Genomic DNA, 21,974 nt, shown 5'->3' on the forward strand with positions numbered 1-21,974 from the left:
TCTCTATATTTCAGAAATGCATTTATTTGTGATGTGTATCCACTTTACAAAACATACTTTCATTTTACCATTACAATTATTGTTGCCGCTAATGCCATAACATAAGAATTGTGCTTACCTGTCTACACACAAACAGCTATGTATTGTAGCGGGGTTTGCTCATTTAAAAATAAGTATACTTTATCTGTAATCTAGTATTGTTGATGGGACACCACCTCGATATTGGGGTTAGGACATCAAGGAAACCTAGGTTAAATATGCAATAATCAGTTATCTGATAATTGGCCATCCAATTATCACTGATCACTCGACCTATTTAAAGAGACAAGTGTGCACCCTAGGCATACAATATGGCACAATTGCTTTTCGCTTGGACATAACGTGCGTTCCTGTTGCTTTCCTAATTGTGTCAATTCTGACTGCAAACGTCACAGCTGTTGCGTGCCCTTATAAGGAGCTGTCGGGGCGTGTATGTATGCAAATTCAGGAGCCCGAGGATGCGCTTTCAACTTAAGAACTCTTTCGGGGGAGCACAGCTCAGAAAACTTCTGCTGCGTAGGAACACGTTTTCAAGCGTTCATGAATTTGGCGGATGTCTTTTTCTTACGTTGTTTCTCCGAAGCCTGTAAGAAACATTTCAGAAGAAACTTCAGAAAATGTTCGAGAATGAGGCCCATTGTTATTGGTTTACTAAGCAGGGCTCGACAATAACGATGGCCAGTAAAAAGTAACGTTGGGACAGTTAAACTAGCAACTCACTGGCCCAATCGGGCCACTGCAAATTATTGATTGAAAAAAAAATTAGCATTGTAAAAGTTAACATCCTTCATATGTTTTGCTATCTGCTAAATGCATAAATAACTTTTTTTTTACATTTGTTTATTGAAACACATCATATCAAATAGCATAGATCTTTTACAATTAGCTGTGTGATCATATTATTTTTTTTTTGAACAGACGTAAAAAAAATAAAAGATATACAAGAAATAAAGAAACATATACAAAACTTAAAATCCCCCCCACGCTCCCATCCCGAGTTGGTCCACCTTTCTCTATCAATGTATCGAATCAATCAAAGTATCTGTATGCAACAGTACAACTGGTACTGGTATTAAAATTCTAAGTAGTAGGAGTCGTACCTACATTATCAAAATATGAGAGGAGAGGCTGCCATGTAGTGTAGAATTTCCCAGTCGACCCTCTAAATGAGAATTTGACCTTTTCCAGCTTAAGGAATGACATTAGATCAGTCTCCCAAGAGTTATCTGCTGGGGGTTTGGGTGACTTCCATTGTAGAAGGATACATCTGCGGGCAATCAGAGAGGCAAATGCTAAAACATTTAATTTCCGTTTACTAAATTGAAAGTGGTTCAGGGGTACTCCAAATATGGCAATAAATGGACGGAGTGATATCTGTATCTAGAGCTTCAGATATAATCTTGAAGAAGTTCTTCCAGAATCCTGTTAGCTTTGAGCACAACCAGAAGGTATGGGCTAGGTCAGATGGGACAAAGGCACATCTATTACAGGCATCGCTCGTGCCAGGGAAAAACTTTGCTAATTTGGCTTTGCTGAAATGCATTCTGTGCAGTACTTTGTACTGTATTAAGTTAAGACGGGCGCAGGATGAAGAGTAATTCACTTGTAGTTTGGCCCTGTCCCACCAGGGGTCTTGAAATTGAACTCCTAGCTCGTTTTCCCACTGCTGTTTAACTTTGACCAGCTGCGAGGGGTTGGATTGAAGGATATTTGTGTACAACGTAGACACCATCCTTGTCAGGCTTTCTGGTAAGTCTGCAGGCAGAGATGGGAATGTGCTGCAATATTCTTTGACAAAACTGCGGACCTGGAGGTAGCGGAATAAGTTGCCTTGGTGTAAATCATGCCCATGGGACAAACTTTTAAAGTCAACAAATATCCCATTTAAAAACAGATCTCGGAATGATGTGATACCTTTTTCTCCTTCCAAAGTTTAAATGTAGAGTTTAAGTTTGTCAAGTTTGGAAGGTAAAACATTTTGATTATTGCATAATGGACCAAGGAGGATGAAATTGTTTAGTTTGAAGTTTTGTTTACGGAACTGTGTCCATACTTTCAAGGTTGACAAGATTACAGGGTTTGAAGTATAGTTTGTGGCTGAGAATGGTAAAGGGGAGCATGTCAGAGCTACAAGTGAGGAGTTGTGGCAGGAGAGGGACTCCATTTTACACCAGTCCAACTCACTCTCATACCACCAGCTGAGCTTTTGTTAATTCTGGCAGCCTTGCCGGCCCACAAGAATGGAAGGATAATTTGGTCAAGGTTCTTGAAAAATGATTTTGTCAGAAAGAGAGGTAGGCATTGAAAAAGGAACAAAAATCTCGGCAAGACATTCATTTTTATAGTTTGTACTCTGCCCGCTCAGGACATTGGCAACTTGGACCATTTCTGTAGGTCGGTTTTCACTCTATTCATTAGTTTGCCAATGTTATTTTTATGTAACCCCTGAAATGAATCGGTAATGTTAATCCCTAGATATTGAACACTTTCTTGTGAAAGACTGAAAGGTATCTGTCCCCCTGTGAGTGTTTTGGCTTCAGAGTTTATTGGGAAACACACTGTTTTTTGGAGATTGATTTTGTAGCCTGAAAATGTACCGAATTCCTCTAGTATCTGTATTATTTTATTAGAACAGGCAATGGGATCTGTTATATAAATTAGTAGATCATCTGCATACAGGGAGACACGATGCTCAATACTTCCCCATCTGATACCTTGCAGATGTGTTGATGTTCTCAGCAATATGGCTAAGGGTTCGATTGCAAGGGCAAACAGCAGTGGTGATAGTGGACACCCCTGGCAGGTTCCGCGGGATAGGGGAAAATATGTTGAGTACTGCCTGTTTGTGTTAACCCAGGCAAGGGGGGGATGAATAGAGAAGGCGTATCCATGATATTAATTTTTCCCAAACCCAAATGTTTCCAGTACCTTAAACAGATACTCCCATTCTACCCTGTCAAAGGCTTTTTCTGCATCTAATGAGAGCACTATTTCAGGCTTTGTTGCATTGGATGGTGCAGAGATAATATTTAATAGACGTCTTATATTTGATGATAGCTGATGACCTCTGATGAAGCCAGTTTAGTCCTCAGAGATTATTGAGGGAGGACAGATTTCCAATCTTCTTGCCAGAGTTTTTGCTAGTATTTTAACATCAACATTAAAAACATTAGAAGTGACATAGGTCGATAGGAACTGCATTCAGCAGGATTCTTATCCTTTTTAAGGATGACTGAAATAGATGCCTCCGTCAAAGTTTTTGGCAGTGTTCCTGTAAACAGGGAATGGTTAAACATATCTAGAAATAAAGGGGCTAAATGAGTGGATAATTTGTTGTAAAACTCAGAGGGCAGCCCATCAGGCCCTGGTGTTTTACCATTGTTCATTTCCCTAATACTGTCATATATTCCCCTTAGGGTTATTGGTTGATTTAGTGATAACTGTGTTAGAATATCAATAGTTGGTATGTCTATGTTGTCCAAATATGTGTTCATGTTTGAGTCTGTAGGAGGAGGTTCAGAAGTATAAAGTCTGGAATAATATGCTTTAAAAGCTGCATTGATCTTCAGGGGACATGTTGTAAGACCAACTGACCGATCAGTAATTTGAGCAATATGTTGTGATGTTGCTTGGTGTTTGAGCTGGAGGGCCAGCAGACGGCTTGCTTTGTCGCCATATTCATACAGCATCCCTTTAGACCTCAGTATGTTCTTTTTTGCATTCTCCGTAGAGGTGAGATCAAACTCAGTTTGGAGATTAACTTTTTGTTGGTGTAGCTCCGGAGTAGGATTTATTGCATATTTCCTATCGATTTCATATATTTTATCGATTATGTCTGTTTGTGTCTTTCTGCGTTGCTTATTAGAGTAAGAGGAGTATGAAATGATTTGTCCTCTAATGTTAGCTTTTTGGGTTTCCCAAAGTAATGATGAGTTAATTTCTTCTGAATAATTAAAACACAAAAAGTTTTCAATGGCTTGTGTTATGGTAGAACAGAAGACATCATTGGACAGTAACGATGTATTGAGTCTCCATTGTGGGTTTCCCACCGATGGAGAGTCAAATCTGAAATCCATCAGTACAGGGGAGTGATCTGTAGCTGTTGCTGAATATTCAATAGAGTGTTTAGATGGCAGTAATTCTTTATCAATACAAAAATAATCTATCCTTGAGTAGACATGATGTACATGTGAGTAGAATGAGTAGGCTCACAGCTTCCATAATTCTCCATGAATGACTGTAGTGTTGTTGCCATTTTTGATAGATTGGTCACTCTGGGGCTTGAGCGATCCAACTGAGTGTTCATCACACAGTTTAGGTCCCCTCCAAAAATTAAATGATGTGTATCCATATTTGGGATAGAGGATAAGAGTCTAGCCATGAATCCAACGTCATCAAAGTTAGGAGCGTACACACAGACTAATGTAATAGGTAAGTGGAATAATCTGCCTGAAACAATGATGAAGCACCCATAACGATCAGGTATTAGGCTCTCTGATATAAACTGAATTTTTTTAGAAACTAAAATGGCTGCCCCTCTAGCCTTTGAATCAAATAATGAATGAAATACTTGTCCTACCCATGTCCGTCTAAGCCTTGTATGATCATGTATTTTGAGATGGGTCTCCTGGAAGAAGGCAATGTCAGTCCAGTGTAGTTTAAGATGTTAAAAAACCTTTGCCCTCTTAACAGGACCATTTAGTCCTCTCACATTCCATGAAATGAATTTGACCTGGAGCTTATCTATCCTACCATGAGTATTTCTGTCACTCATGTATGCTAATCTGATTCTAATGTATATGATAAAAGAAAAGATGTGATAAGTATATGAAACCAGTTGTACACATAGATACTCATGACATTTATATTTAAAGGGCGCGACCGACATACCTGACTACCCCCCCACCCATCCCTCCCCATAAAGAAAAACTGAAAAAGAATAAGCCCAGCAGCATTACAACAGTCTGCCGGTGTTTTCCAAGCCTTTGTTCTTCCTTCCTTGGAAACGAGCTGCAGGTCTACTACACAATTCCACTCCTAACAATGCAGTACAAACGATTCCTTTATCTAACAAAAGAAGGAATTTGCTCCCATAACTGAACGCATACACAAGTGCACTTTTAATGAAACTTTTTTTGTAGGTTTTTTTTCAATATAAATCTCTTTCTACGCTTACCCAATTCACCCTAGTAGATACGGTTATTGAACACAACTCCCCAGCTAACACAGTTACGTTGCCCTTACGTTGCCGCAACGTCATTCGATGACCAAACATACGTTGCCGCAACGTCTTTGGCGACGTTATTTTCCGACGTTGCCAGTCTGTAACCGCGACCTCCTAGCAACATCATTTTCCGACGTTGCCAGTCCGTAACCGCGACCTCCTAGCAACGTAATTTTTGACGTTGCCAGTCCGTAACTGCAACGTTAACTAAGTAACCTATATTTCTCAATTCTACTGCTTATATTGGGGCGGTTCATATGCAGACCTCATTTGCCCAAAATGCTACTTGTTCTTGTATAATAGGCTACATGGTAGCCAACTTTAGGAGGACTATGTTTGTGTGATGTGTAGCCTAACTCAAGCTAATCATAAACAAGGCAGCATTTCCATGTAACATTGTCATTTTATTTCAAATAAAGTGCCAAACAGTGAATTAAAATCTTCTGCCAGTCCCCGCTACAGGTCCTGTCTGTTGGCCCTGACAATGAAGTACAAAATAAGTTAGTGTTGTAGCGGGGTTTGCTCGTTTAAAGATAGAAATACTTAATTTATCATAAAGTCTCGGGGCACCACCCTAATATTGGTTTAGGACATTAGGGAATCCTATGTTTAATATGTAATAATTAGTCTCATCTTTAGGAATGAATTCGTTCTAAGTGTAGAGCCAATCGTAACATCAGTGAACACGCACGTCAAAATATCTTTACAATGAATTTATTCATGTAAGGTAAACAGATCTTATGAACAAGTTGGATTATGGGTTTGATATGAGAGATTGGTTTCAATGAACAGAATGAAATGGTCTAACTTAAAGAAAGACAGAAATTGTACAGTCAATGATTACATCCTTACAAAGCATAAACAGAGCTCACGCCAATGCCATGTCGAGGAGGAAAGAGCGTTAGCCATTTGAAGAATCTGAAGTCACAGCGCGGCTGCGCTGGGTCATGTGACTGAGTCTGCGGGATCTCAGTGAAGTCGCATTTGGAATTGCGTTTTTGGTTCTTCTGTTGAAACGTCCAGATAGTGACGCGTTCACTATGAAGTTGAATCTCAGGAGAAGCTTGGCGACGTCCTTTGGAACGCCAATCCTGATGGCGTTCATGCCATGGTCGGTTTCGCTGGAGTCAGAGATTGATGGTCATCTTAGGGCTTTATACAGTTCGAGAGAGGACCCGTCTGGGGTCAGATGTGGATTGGGGGAAGCTGGGTTCTCAACTCCCCCCTCCTTCCTTCACACCTACCAAAGGTGTGATCTGATCTCTGGCTGGTTCATTCGATGGTTCAAATATTGTTCTGGACATCTTGGTACAGTTACAAAATATAGTTGAATGATTGTTTTATTATGATAGCTTCGTGTAGATACCAAGAATGACGTGGTTATCTTTCAGGAAGAAGGAGTTGTTACTAGAATCAAGATTTCAGTGAACACAACATTAAAACAAAGTAACAAACATAACACAAATATCCCTCTCATAATTCTCCACCTTGTACTCTTGTGGTAAAGGTGAAGTCTCAAGAACTTTCCTCAAAAGTTCTGATCAAGGTATGTTCTTTGTTCAAATCGCCGCCGAAACGGATAGCAAATGGTCGCTGGAGACGTGTTGTCTAAATCAGGCCCTTTGAAGCTTGCAAGCTAGCAGGGGGGCTGATTAGGTAGATTGGGGAGGTCCCCCCCCCCAATTCTATGGTTCCTTTGCATCGGCGTTTGGTGGGTAATCAGCATACTGAGGGTGTCACAAGGGCTGATTAGGTTTGTCTGATGTGATTGAATCACTCTTCAGGTGTGGCAAGATGTTGGCTCCGTGTGGTCTTGCGGACCTCACTACAGTGTTCTATCAACGTAATTGCACGTGTAAAAAGGGGCTATACAAGTCATTAAAAAATCACATCTAAAATACTATACATCATCAAAAAACTATGTGATTCTAGATTTTTGTCACATAGCCATGTGAAAGGTTGGATATGGAAGCTGCAATCCATGATTCATTCACCTGGCTTGTTTTGAACGGGCTGCCGGGTTGTGTTTGAGTGTCTCCTCTATGAGGAGCTCCACAGCTTTCTCTCCCAGTCCCGTCTTCCACTTCATCACAGCGTCTGGAATTAGAAGTCATGAACTTATTGTCAGCACCAATGTGAACGTTGAACGCTGCGTGTAAGCCATAGTTCATGGCATCTCCAAACACTTACCACTCTCTTTCGCAACTCCAGCACCTTAAGGCACTCCTCAAGGTCTTGGAGTTCAGCCTGTGTTTGGGCCACCTGTAGGTCCATCACTGGCACCTCTTCAGTGTGTCTGCCCTGTAGACGTCTGAATAGGAGAGCCTCTCGCTGGTTCTCCTCCAATGTCTCCATCTTCCGGAGCATAACCTGTAATGTGTCTGTCATTAAAGACAAGTAAAACACGTTTACAAGAGTTAGCATGATTGGCATACACTGTGGTTCTTCTAGATTAGCTGTAACATTGATGTAAATAACAAATGTTACCTTGAATGGTTGTATACAAAGCATTAGTATGACAACATTTGTTGTTTTGACAAATATGTATCCCCCCGCCACGATCAGAACAACTTAGGTATGCCTTACAATGAGTTGGCAATGCTATTGAGAAGCTTTGAGTATTTTTTTGAGTGTCTTATATTTGCACTTGCCTGGCTGCCAGCTGTTTTCCTGGGCCCCCAAAACCAGAGTTGACATCTAGGGGTATGGCATCAGGGGGGTATTCGTTGTATTCACCATGGTGGGGCCTTCATCAGAATCAGAATGGGTTTTATTCGCCATGATAGTTCACACAGACAAGGAATTTACTGTGGCAAGAAGGTGCATATATTAATTCGTCCAGGCCCGCCCGCGGGCCCGAAACACTGCCCCCTCCTCCCCCAGTTACTACGCACTAAATGTTAATAAATTAATTTTTTTGACTACTACACATGTTATACATCTTTGGAAAGCTACGATTCTTGTGCTTGTAGATATGTAAACCATTTCAAGATTGAGTCACAACAACAAGTTTAGTCAACGTCTTTGTCCAGTCACCACTTTGGTGTTGTTTACAAAGCCAAACGTCTTACCCTCAAAGGTTCCGCGTCGTCCAGGGGGGTATTCGTCGTAGCTCGCTAAGCGGTTTAGCGAGCTAATTTTCAGGCTAAGATAAAACACGCCCCTCTTTTTGGTTCATGGAAGCAACTTTTGATAAATCACCATAGTAACATATCAATTAGCACTAACCTGCTCCAGAGCAGGCTAATGTAAGTGTAGCTGGATAAGCTTGCCACACCCCCGGAAAATAACATGGCAGCTCCCTTTTTGAGAGACCCAGTTGACCAAGGAGCTATATTCTAGTTCGATTACCTTTCCATACCAATAGAGTTCTTCGCGATCGCCAAGATCCTTTATTTCACACGGATGAGATCTTGTTTGAGCGATATCGATTCAGCCGACAAGGACTCATTTATTTGCAAAACCTTCTCGGGCCGTACATTGCAAATATCACACGCCGCAGCAAGCTTTATGCTTTATTATGAGCTTATGCTGCTGTATGTGAATATGTAACGCTAGCCTGTGTTTTAGGAAATGTCTTATCTGCTGTGCCTGTGCTTTTTATATGTTTCACTGGGGGAGAGTGGGAAACGTCATATTGATTCCTTTTTATGTCTTGACGTGAAGAAATTGACAATAAAGCTACTTGAAACTTTAACTGTGCTTCAGACACTCTGCATAGCCTTGAGTTTTTTTGCGTCAGGTAGGCCTACATTTTTATACAGTATAGGCGATGCAGAAAACATTGTCAAAGCCGCAGCATGCGTTGCTGTAAGAAAAGTGTACTTGGCGCTTAACCAGCTGATGAATCGATTCATCATATTCCCTGCCATGTCCCAGTCAATGAAATAAGAGGGATTTACACATAGGCCTACATGCAGATACACATATATAGTACATGATATAAGCGCTTTCAGTACATATATCCTCATAAGTGTCTATGAATTTGTATCAATTAGATACTCTTTGGCCTTGTTTTTATCTACTTATTCTGAAAGAGTTGAGATCATTATTTTCGCTAGCAAGATCTCATTTGATTATTAATTTCCATTAAGCCTACTGCCAGCAGGCACATTTAATGAAATGTGATCTGATTGATTGGGTTAATGAGGCACTTAAGATGAGCCTATACATTTTCCCAAAACTTCAATTTTTTGCCAAGCTGCTTGTCTTGCTCTGGCAGCGGTGGCGGTGTTTGACTTAGCCATGATAATATGCTTATTGTCTTCGTAGAGACTCTATAATAGTTTGTTTGGATGGCGAGAATATCACCGCTCTCTCTTTCGTCTTTTCCGCCATCATACCGTTAGAAAATCACAGTTTTGGTGATCGACCTTTCCTGCCTTTTGAAGTAGGACGTGCAATGTCCCTGATAAGTTTAGCCTGATTGAAATTAACCACATGATTTGGATGCGGTTTAGCCGTTGACGAACCGATATTTTCTGTTCTCAATCAGCTCGCTAATGTTAACGGGATAAAGGGACAATTGATTAACTTAGCTTCAACCCTTACGACGAACGGGGCCCTGGTGATGCAAAAGTTTTAACTCGTGCTTTTGCTTCAAAACATAGCCTTTCGGGTTGCCATGGCTCATACAATTATTGTCACTGTTATAAACGGTCATTCATTACTTTACCATCATTTCCCAGGGACACAGTGCTAGGCCGTGTGACGGTGGTAGGATAATCTGTACAGAAATGAAAGTGGAATGTAGTTTATGTACATAGTTTATGTAAACTATGTACATAAACTACATTCCACATTCCAGGGGCTAGTTTATGTACATAGTTTTAGCATATATCTACCATGAAGAAAACTAACAATGGTTCTCAGTTGCCCCTGCCCGGAAGCGGGTCACCGGGGCCCCTCCCTGGAGCCAGGCCCGGGGGTGGGGCTCGATGGCGAGCGCCTGGTGGCCGGGCCTTTTCCCATGGGGCCCGGTCGGGCACAGCCCGAAGAGACAACGTGGGACCCCCTTCCAGTGGGCTCACCATCCGCAGGAGGGGTCATGGGGGTCGGGTGCAGTGCGAGACGGGCGGCGGCCGAAGGCGGGGGCCTTGGCGGTCCGATCCTCGGCTGCAGAAGCTAGCTCTAGGGACGTGGAACGTCACCTCGCTGGCGGGAAAGGAGCCGGAGCTGGTGCGCGAGGTAGAGAAGTTCCGGCTAGATATAGTCGGCCTCGCCTCGACGCACAGCATCGGCTCCGGAACCAGTCTCCTTGAGAGGGGCTGGACTCTCTTCCACTCTGGAGTTGCCCTCGGTGAGAGGCGTCGAGCTGGGGTGGGAATACTTGTTTCCTCTCGGTTCGGCGCCTGTACGTTGGGGTTCACCCCGGTGGACGAGAGGGTAGCCTCCCTCCGCCTTCGGGTGGGGGGACGGGTCCTCACTGTTGTTTGTGCTTACGCACCAAACGGCAGCGCAGAGTACCCACCCTTTTTGGAGTCTCTGGGAGGGGTGCTGGAAAGCGCTCCTCCCGGAGATTCCCTCGTCCTCCTGGGGGACTTCAATGCTCATGTGGGCAATGACATTGAGACCTGGAGGGGCGTGATTGGGAGAAACGCCCCCCCCCGATCTGAACCCGAGCGGTGTTTTGTTGTTGGACTTCTGTGCTAGACACGGCTTGTCCATAACGAACACCATGTTCAAGCATAAGGGTGTCCATATGTGCACTTGGCACCAGGACACCCGAGGTCTCAGTTCGATGATAGACTTTGTAGTTGTGTCGTCGGATCTGAGGCCGAATGTCTTGGACACTCGGGTGAGGAGAGGGGCGGAGCTGTCAACTGATCACCACCTGGTGGTGAGTTGGCTACGATGGTGGGGGAAGACGCCGGTCAGGCCTGGCAGGCCCAAACGTAATGTGAGGGTCTGCTGGGAACGGCTGGCAGAATCCCCTGTCAGAAGGAGCTTCAACTCCCACCTCCGGGAGAGCTTCGACCATGTCTCGGGAGGGGCCGGGGGCATTGAGTCCGAATGGGCCATGTTCCGGGCCTCCATTGTTGAGGCGGCTGACCGGAGCTGCGGACGCAAGGCGGTCGGTGCATGTCGCGGCGGTAACCCTCGGACTCGGTGGTGGACGCCGGAGGTGAGGGAAGCCGTCAAGCTGAAGAAGGAGGCCTGTCGGACTTTGTTGGCTGGTAGGACTCCAGAGGCAGCTGATGTGTACCGGCAGGCCAAGCGGAATGCGGCTTTGGCAGTCGCGGAGGCAAAAACCCGGGCGTGGAAGGAGTTCGGCGAGGCCATGGAGAATGACTTCCGAACGGCTTCGAAAAGGTTCTGGACCACCATCCGGCGACTCAGGAGGGGGAAGCAGTGCACTGTCAACACTGTATATGGTGGGGATGGTGCGCTGCTGACCTCGATGGGGGACGTCCTGGATCGGTGGAAGGAATACTTTGAAGACCTCCTTAATCCCACCAACACGCGTTCCGACGTGGAGGCAGAGTCTGGGGACATTGGGGGGGGCCCTTCTATCTCTGGGGCTGAGGTCGCCGAGGTGGTTGAAAAGCTCCGCGGTGGCAAGGCCCCTGGGGTGGATGAGGTCCGCCCGGAGTTCCTTAAGGCTCTGGATGTTGTAGGGCTGTCTTGGTTGGCACGACTCTGCAACATCGCGTGGACATCGGGGACAGTACCTCTGGACTGGCAGACCGGGGTGGTGGTTCCCCTCTTTAAAAAGGGGGACCGGAGGGTGTGCTCCAACTTTAGGGGGATCACACTCCTCAGCCTCCCTGGGAAAGTCTATTCAGGGGTGCTGGAGAGGAGGGTCCGTCGGATTGTTGAACCTCGGATTCAGGAGGAGCAATGTGGTTTTCGTCCTGGCCGTGGAACTGTGGACCAGCTCTATACCCTCGGCAGGGTTCTGGAGGGTGCCTGGGAGTTCGCCCAACCAGTCTACACATGTTTTGTGGATTTGGAAAAGGCGTTCGACCGTGTCCCTCGGGGGCTCATGTGGGGGGTGCTCCGGGAGTACGGGGTACCGGACTCCCTGATCGGGGCTGTTCGGTCCCTGTACGACCGGTGCCAGAGTTTGGTCCGCATTGCCGGTAGTAAGTCGAACTTGTTCCCGGTGAGGGTTGGACTCCGCCAGAGCTGCCCTTTGTCACCGATTCTGTTCATAACTTATATGGACAGAATTTCTAGGCGCAGCCAGGGCGTTGAGGGGGTCCGGTTTGGGGACTTCAGGATCGGGTCGCTGCTTTTTGCGGATGATGTGGTCCTGTTGGCTTCATCGGGCCGTGACCTCCAGCTCTCACTGGAGCGGTTCGCAACCGAATGCGAAGCGGCTGGGATGGGAATCAGCACCTCCAAATCTGAGGCCATGGTTATCAACCGGAAAAAGGTGGAGTGCAATCTCCGGGTCGGGGAGGAGATCTTGTCCCAAGCGGAGGAGTTCAAGTATCTCGGGGTCTTGTTCACGAGTGAGGGAAGGATGGAGCGCGAGATCGACAGGCGGATTGGTGCGGCGTCCGCAGTGATGCGGGCTCTGCATCGGTCCGTTGTGGTGAAGAAGGAGCTGAGTCGAAAGGCGAAGCTCTCTATTTACCAGTCGATCTACGTTCCTACCCTCACCTATGGTCACGAACTGTGGGTAGTGACGGAAAGAACGAGATCGCGAATACAAGCGGCCGAAATGAGTTTTCTCCGCAGGGTGTCCGGGCTCTCCCTTAGATAGGGTGAGAAGCTCGGTCATCCGGGAGGGGCTCAGAGTAGAACCGCTGTTCCTCCGCGTCGAGAGGGGCCAGTTGAGGTGGCTCGGGCATCTGATAAGGATGCCTCCTGGACGCCTCCTTGGTGAGGTGTTCTGGGCACGTCCCACTGGGAAGAGGCCCCGGGGAAGACCCAGGACACGCTGGAGGGACTATGTCTCTCGGCTGACCTGGGAACGCCTCGGGGTCCCCCAGGAAGAGCTGGTGGAAGTGGCCGGGGAGAGGAAAGTCTGGGCCTCCCTGCTTAGGTTGCTGCCCCCGCGACCCGACCCCCGGACAAGCGGAAGATGATGGATGGATGGATGGGTTTTAGCATATTGATATTAACCTTTTAAGGAGTGAGTTCCAAATATTACCAAAGCTTCCACCAGAGTGAGTTATTTTTCCAAAACGGAAGCTAGCTAGCTTTAGTTAGCTAGGGGCCCTGCTTTCGAACGATCTCATATGTGCAATGCTACTCCTTGGAGTAGCGTCACACATATGTGATCGTTCGAAAGCGGGCCCCACAGAGTACCGTCACACGTGTGATTCTGAACATTCCAACCAACTATTTTCCGATAGACAAAAACTATATGACAAACGCTATAGTATGGCTTCAAAATTTACAATTAGGAGGCTAACAAGTAACACTAGCAGGTAGTAGCATTGCTACGAGTATTATGCTAGGTTGCTAGGTAACGGAAGCTAATTAAAGCTACCTAGCTGCCGTTTTGGAAAAATAACTGGTGGAAGCGTTGGAAATATTTAGAACTCACGCATTTAAAGGTTAAAACGAATAAACTTATCCAAAAACAGATGTCATGTGCAAATTGGAAAAATTAGTGACATGATACTTTTATAGACGCCATTGCTGTGCATGCCATGACCGACTGTGATCAAAACGTGATCAGCCACGCTAGCTCCACAGTCTTTGAAAATTCAGAGCTAAATAAACTATTTTGGGACAAGGTTTTTTCTAACAGTTCTGAACATTTATTTTCACTGATTCTTTTGTGGGTGATTTGTGAGACGCTAAACTTTGATGTACGCATTTTCAGTCTTTCAACATAACTTTCTGGAGGGTTTAATCTATTACCTCGAGGTAACTAGATCTAGCTAGCGAAATCCTAACGTAAACAATGTGAATCTGATAGCAGATAACCAGGCTAAATAGCCTCAATTACAAACCTATACGTAATAGCATGCCCCATCCAATTTCTGAAAATACGTTTATATATTTAAAACTATTTCTGTAAAGAAACTCACCTTTGAAGTAGCTAATTTCCAGTTGAAATCCAATGCGTAGGCCTACAAGACGGTTGAACCCCTGCAAAATCTCTTCTGAAACCCCAGTTTCAGCGATGCGTTGAAATGGGCATGCGCAAAGTTGTTGCTCAGGGGCAGACTGAGGGGCAGGTTTGCTAAGGAAGAATTGTAATATTCTGTGATGACTTGTCTTTGGAAATGAAACTCTTAAGAGTCGCTTACCTTTTGGTCACATTTAACAATTTTGTATTACAAAATTATTGGAGCACAAATTTGCATTGTGTGTCATACAGCTTAGGTGTGCTGTACAAAGAATGTTTGCTTAATCATGTTACACATCACACATTGATTGCTTTTGTACATGTTTATAGTAAAGAATGAAAGACTAAATTATATTCCAAATTCAGTCTTTTATTTATTAAAGCTATGTTCCTGCATATGAGAAAATTGATGACCAATGACATGCTGGGGCTGAGCTGCACATGAATTACATACATTGTCTACATTTATACGTGCTGGGTGCAACATTTAATATTGTGTGTGATTGAAATTCATGTAGACTATGGCTACATTACAAAAGTGTCAGAACTGAGAGCAGTCTAGTGTGATCTCCATCTCTGGATAAACCATATTGCACTCGAGATCCGTTGTCCTGCGACCAAAGAGCGACTTAACGTCAACTTAACCCATGGTACCAAAAATAACAGTATCCAACCGACCAAGGTACGACGTCGCGGCAACGTTGTCCACGGGACCAAAGAATAATGTAACCTGCCGACCAAGGTACGACGTCGCGGCAACGTTGTCCACGGGACCAAAAAATAATGTAACCAGCCGACCAAGGTACGACATCGCGGCAACATTGTCCACGGGTCTAAAAATAACGTAAACAGCCGACCAAGGTACGACGTTGCGGCAACGTTGCCCACGGGTCTAAAAATAACGTAACCAGCCGACCAAGGTACGACGTCGTGGCAACGTTGTCCATGGGACCAACTGGCAACATTCCCTTTATCACGTTGCTACGACGTTGCCACGACGTTGCCAGAAGGTAACGTCGCGGGTTACCAACTGAGCACTTACTGGCAACGTTGCCGCAACGTCATGTGTTAGCTGGGTCGCCTTTAAGTTTCAGTCTAAAACGCGGCGTAGGGAGAACGCAATCCCATCGGCATAGAGTTTGGCCTTAATGTCCTTGAATGTCGCTCGTTGCTTGGCCAGGCTTGCACTCATATCAGGGAAAAACAGGATTCTGTTGCCGTCAAACTTTGTCTTCCCTCTGCGATCTTGCCCATCGAAGCAACGCCCACGCTCCTTATCCTGATAGCGATGGAATCTAACGATGATGGCTCGCGGACGTTGTCCTCTGGCAGGCTTCGGAGCTAGTGTATGGTGCGCTCTGTCCAGCTCTGGATATTCGGGGAAAATACATTTTCCAATAACTGTTTGTAGAAGCTTCGAAATGAATTCCAACGGTGAACCTCCTTCCAGACCTTCAGGCAAGCCAAAGATTCTTAGATTTCGTTGCCTGGAACGAGTCTCAAGGTCTTCTGCTTTGGATGCTAGTGTAGCATTGGCTTTCTCCAGTTGATCAAGTCTTGTTGTTAGCTCGACTAGCTCATCACTATGGGTGAAAAGTGTATTTTCAATGGTTGTTATCTTTTGGTTGTGAGAGTCCAATGCAGCACTGATTGTGTCGAGAGACGTCAGTATAGGTGTAAGGGAGGTCTCTAAAGATGTTGAGAGGAACGTTTTGAGTTCTGCGGCCAAGCTTTCTTTGTGTTTTTCAAGTTCCTGCACCAGGCTAGCAACCGTTAGCGACTCCGCCATCTTAGCTGCTGATGCTGCTTGAGTTGCAGCAGAATCTTTTCCCTGTCGTGGTCTCGACATTGTAAGTCAGTTGAATCGTATCAGAATGTAGGCGAGTTTTGAAGGATTCAAAATAGTTGTGTCTATTCCAATATGTATGGTATTCAATGACACAAGTCTGTGTTCTAAAAAGAGTGGTCTGGAGTCGCAGAGGTCCGATAATATCAGCTTTAATACAGCAGTTGGAAATCAACAACTACAGAGCTCTGGGGTTGCCTACGTTTCCCTACCCGCAACAGAGTTTGGGTTGGTTCACGAAGTCCAGCTGGCTATCTGTCCCTGCTCCAGCATATATTATACAGTGCAATTAAAACAGAAAGCTTCTGAAATGGAGAGATTAAGACACAAAGTACAGCCTGCTTCCCACACCCTGTGTGAGACACAATGTTTAAGCCTGAGCACACTTCTAAGTTCATAAGACATAACTTTAATAAGCACAATACATAACTTTAAGATATGCATCCTTTATAAAGTCGTACGAACATTGTTCCTGTTGCTATATTCACTAGTGCACAGTGCCTGTGATGCATTCGGTGATTAAGATGCCACACATATTAATAACTGGAATTATAGATGGTGCCGTGCCCGTGATGCAGCTGGTGATGACAGTTCAAGAATTGTACTGTAATGTATTATACATTCTTTAGTTTACTTTTTAAATAATGAATATGGTGAATTAGGGTAAACGTCAAAGTGGTGCACGTAAATTGTGAAATATGCGGGAGCTATCCCAAAGCATGAGCGTCCTCTTACATTGCACATCCGGAAGTCCATGCATAAATAACTTTGCAGCTCATGGGGCGCACAGTTGGCAAATCAAGTTGAGTAGTAAGTGACGAGTGGTTGTCAAATTGTAATTCTCTAATCTCTATACATTTTTTAACAACTGGCGCGAGATTGGCGCAAAATGGCAGCAAAGTAGAACTACGAGCTCAAACGGAAGCAACTTTTTTATGGAACTAAGATGTATTGTGTCGTCTGTCGTATGTTCCCGTCTAAAGCAGACAAAAGTGTATCTTTTTACACAGGCACCGACAATTTTCTAAAACAATCCCTGACCAGCCATGCTAGCAGACAGCACCTGGTTTGCGTGACAGCTAAGCGGATGGTTGACAATCAATCTTCCAGGCCGTTGACCATGCTGGTCAGGAATTTAAATGCAGATGCCCATCGTGTTATTGCACGACTTATAACAACGGCATATCACCTAATTAAGACGGGCCAGCCGTTCGCCTCGTTCCCCTGGGCTGTTGAACTGCAGCAGAAGAATAGTGTCGACTTGGGTACTTAGTATCATACTGATAAAATGCAATGGAAGCTATATATTAGCATTGAGGGACCAGAGGTTTCAGTTTCAGCTAGACAGAGTTGTGCAGATATGGCTGTCAGCAGGGAAGAGAGCACGTCATGTTTGAGGTTAAAAGTCAATTGTTTTGCTGACTTACCTTTTTATTTTTTATCACTAGAAATGTGATTTAATTTTTGTTATTTTTATATCCAGGATGTGTTTAATAAATGGTTAAACATGTTAACAGAATAACATAACTTATAAGTCTTTGGTTTTGTTGGTTTTGTGATAAGAATTTGTTGGTTTTGTGCTAAGATTTGGATAGGCTAACAAATGTAACAATCGGGGACAAAAAATGGAACAAAAGAAAAGATCAGGGAGAGGGGAGAGAAGCAGGCCTTATCTTGAATTCTGTAATCTGGAGGTGAACTAGCGACAGTCAGTTCACATGTAGTCAATCAAACACACCATGTAAATTACCATAATTAAATGGGTCCATGCAGTGAGATCACATCGTAAAAGATTCCTTATAATCGAGTGGTGAGGTACTTCCTTTGTCCGAACTTTGAGCAGTGTTGTACAGACACTAGCCAAATTAATCAATGTGCAGGCAGTTTTGACATCAGTATACACATTCATTTATGTAAAAAAAATAATTGATTCACTGAGCTATACTGAAAGTGTACCCACTTTAAATGTTTGTTCTTTTAACTAGCCAGCCCCTTAGAAAGCAGCTGAATATCGGTCATATATTATGTATTTATAATACATATACAGTATACATATTATATAATATATATTCCATACTACGCATAGTTTAATTTCAACTCGCTGCAGACTAGAGTCCTGCACGGTTTCGTTTTTTGGAACTGTACCCGAACCACCTCTGATGTCCCTTAAGGATTTATTAATTGTGTGGCACTATTTTAACCTTTAAGTAAATGCAAACCAAAAAGCTTTTGTAGATTTATTATTCACAACACAATTCATATTTTTTTTCAATGATCCTTGAAGGAAAAAGTCATTACTCTATGAATTAGCAAAGAAAATAACTTCAATTGACAGATGTGCATTGTCGTCCTTATTCCCAAACATTTCAAATTCAACACCTAAACGAAAGATGAAGCAGCCGTCGATGGATAAAATAATAACAAAAAGGCATTCAATCAATCACTCAGATTTCTTTAGATTGCTGTGCAAGAAAAGAATATCATCCACGGTCCTGGTCGCAACTGGCTTTTCCTCTCAGACATCACATATCCGGCACACAAAACAAAAAATGGGTTTGTTTGGCAAACACTCACCTAGAGGCTGGTATTGCAAGTATAGATCAATCGACGTTGGTCCAAGCAGGGGAACACGTTGGAATGATCCTTCCACCAGAGCAAAACATTGAAGGCCTTGCTTTTTGCGTTCGGCTGCAAGACTATAAATCTACCTACTTCATCCATCATGTCTGATGAATCTTCTGGGTCCGAGTCCTCCACATCTGACAACCCCTCATTGGGTTTTATGATGCCTGTTCCTCTGTGCGCCAGTTGCTGGCTGTGCGATCTCGGCCTCCGCCAGACGTCGCACCTCGGCATGGTCAGGGGCCCCTAGGCTGCTCTTTGTGTGAGCCCCCCTCTTAAACATTGTGCTTAACTATAAAAATGTATTTAGTACATGGTCCACATGCAAATAAGGTGAACTGGCATACACACACATTGATACAGCCAACACTACAGTGTTTTCTTTACAGTCCTACAAGTGGTGGACCACAACAGTAAGAAAATTACCACCACACCACTTTCCTTTTTAGTGAAATGATCACGTTGCTGTCATTCAGAGTTGGAATCAGGTGACGCTTTATCCGTTTGAACCACACAATTACGAGGTTAAGAGTTGGTTGTTTGCTTGCTTCCAATGCAAGTGTGGCCTTTACAAATTGATGAAGAAAATCCACCATGTCTCCAACTATTCTTTCTGGTAGATCATCCAAGCGGTGTTCTTCTCCCCTTTCCTCCAGCACAGTACGAATCTCTCCATACTGGGACTTGATGGACTCAAACATTGTGTGTGTGGAATTCCATCTCGTCTCCACAGAGTTCTTCAGCGTTTTTGTTAGTCTGCATTGGAGAGCACTGTGTTTGAAGTATGTGACTAAAGCTTTTGCTGAGTCTATCAGGCCAGAAACCTCCAGGCCAAACTCGTCTTCCTCTGTAATCTTCCCGATTGTGGTGTGAACCACAGTGTTTAGAATATGGGCAGCGTCTCTTTTGTCATCTGGCAGCGCATTTTTTCAATCTGGGATATTTCCACAGTTTACAAGTCAGTCACAAATCACTACGCCAGCGTCTGATACAGCGCCAGTGACGGAAAACAAGAGCATCATATTACAGTTATGGTTTTAAGGTTTAGCATTGGGGTTGAGGCTTCCTGAACAAGATGTTATGAAAGTTGAGTTGCTGGGCCGCAGAACCATAGAAAAAGATGCATATTGGCAATTTGGTTCCATAACAGATTCAGATAAGAGAAATGTCTCTGTTTTTGTTTAGCACTTAGCACTACCTTGGTAGCTAACAGCGCAGTTGTCATACTGCAAAATGACGTTGTGTCCTTGGGCAAGGCACTTCACCCTACTTGCCTCTGGGGGAATGTCCCTGTACTTACTGTAAGTCGCTCTGGATAAGAGCGTCTGCTAAATGACTAAATGTAAATGTAAACCTGGTCTTAACTTCGAATGCTCCATCCCCCCTGCCCAACTCCATGCCCCTTCGCCAACCACTAGGATGCCCGGCATACGAACATTCCGGGCATTCCCGTGATTGGCAGACAGCAGGTTGATTGGCATGTCGAACCCCGCGAACACTAGTGGTAAACAACACATCTTTCTGTGTGGGTCGCTACACGATTTTTGTACTTTAACTGCTAAGATTCCTTGATGAGATCCCTTATCAATCTATTAACGTTACAAAAGATGAACACTGCAGTCAGATAGCTACCCTGTTTGCTATTGTATAATGCCTGTTTGAAATAAGTATTTCAGAGTAGGGCTAGCCATGACCTAGTAACTTAAAGGCTGGTTGATTGAAGATAATAATGGGGATATGTTTAAGATTGAGATTGGACTCAAATGTGGGTAATTGGATGTGTGTAGGCCTACATGTTATTTTCCAGTTGGTTGTTGATTCATGAGTGTTCTTGTTTTGATGGCTGTGGCATTTTTTGTGTGAGTATACACTAATAGTTATGTTTTAATGTAAAAGATCCATCGAAGGATATAACCTCTAACCTGGTTAGACACAGATTATATATTCATGAAAACAGAGTGACCAAAGTCTCTCCAGTTTGTCAGTACAGTACAGCGTGTGTAAGTCAAGTCATTTTTATTTATAAAGCACATTTAAAAACAGCCAATGCCGACCAAAGTGCTGTACAAAATCATCAAATAGGGCAAAACAACAATAAATAAGAACAACAGACAAACATCACAATTACAGTAAGCACAAGTGACCCTAAACTGACTCGAAAGCCAAAGAATAAAAATATGTTTTAAGACAAGACTTAAATGTCTTGGTGGTGGGGGGTGACCTGATAAAAATTGGCAGTTTATTCCACAGAGTAGGGGCTACAACTGAAAAGGCACGATCACCTTTCGTTTTCAACTGAGTCTGTGGAATGGCTAAAAGGAGCTGGGTTGATGATCTAAGGGGCCTGGAAGTGTTATACAGCCTAAGAAGATCTGAAATATACAATGGAGCCAATCCATGTAAAGCTTTAAAAACAAGTAACAACACCTTAAAATCTATTCTATATTTGACTGGCAACCAGTGAAGAGAGGCCAATATCGGGGAGATATGGTCCCTTTTCCTGGTACCAGTCAACACTCTAGCAGCCGCATTCTGGACAAGCTGCAGGCGTGATAATGATGATTGACAAATGCCATAATACACTGAATTACAATAATCAATTTGAGACGATATAAGTGCATGAATAACAATTTCCAAGTCCTTGAAAGAGAGGAAAGATTTTAGTTTTGCGATAGTCCTTAAATGAAAGAAACTACCTTTGACAACAGAAGTAATTTGTTTGTCAAATTTTAGTGCTGAATCAAAGATAACACCCAGATTTCTGGCATGGGAGTGCACATTGATGGACAAGGGGCCCATTTTTTTAGATAAATAATCAATCAATCTGGGGGTACCAAACAGAATCACCTCTGTCTTACTCTCATTAAGTTGGAGAAAGTTATTATCCATCCAGCACTTGATGTCTTTAAGGCAATCAAACAGGGACACCAGAGAGTTGGTATCACCTGGTTTTAACGGTAAATATAACTGTGTATCATCAGCATAACAGTGATATGGTATATTATGTTTACGGAGAATGGAGCCCAGAGGGAGCATATACACAAAAAAAAGAATCGGACCCAGGATTGAACCTTGAGGTACTCCACATGTAATCGCTGCCGAAGAGGAGGAAATATTTCCAATATTAACAGAAAAGGTTTGATCTTTCAAATAAGAGTGGAACCACTGTAGAGCCACACCCTGGATCCCAACCCATTGTTGGAGACGATTCA

General features: G+C 43.8%; 1 protein-coding gene, 1 long non-coding RNA gene and 1 pseudogene across 4 annotated transcripts in view; 1 reads left to right on the forward strand and 2 right to left on the reverse strand.

The window, feature by feature from the left end:
• The window catches only part of LOC134039102 (uncharacterized), a 267,969-nt pseudogene that overhangs the window by 190,448 nt on the left and 55,547 nt on the right, over nt 1-21,974 (reverse strand).
• Nucleotides 1-21,974, forward strand: part of pi4kaa (phosphatidylinositol 4-kinase, catalytic, alpha a) — a 178,345-nt gene that overhangs the window by 109,378 nt on the left and 46,993 nt on the right. The gene's annotated exons all lie outside the window — the stretch shown is intronic.
• The window catches only part of LOC134039003 (uncharacterized), a 58,200-nt gene continuing 41,729 nt past the window's right edge, over nt 5,504-21,974 (reverse strand). Inside the window, exon 3 of the long non-coding RNA XR_009932725.1 lies at nt 5,504-5,741. This is a non-coding gene — a long non-coding RNA (uncharacterized LOC134039003). The remainder of the gene's footprint in view (nt 5,742-21,974) is intronic.

The sequence above is a fragment of the Osmerus eperlanus genome, chromosome 18, assembly GCF_963692335.1.
Source record: "Osmerus eperlanus chromosome 18, fOsmEpe2.1, whole genome shotgun sequence".
Classification (NCBI taxonomy): Eukaryota; Metazoa; Chordata; class Actinopteri; order Osmeriformes; family Osmeridae; genus Osmerus; species Osmerus eperlanus.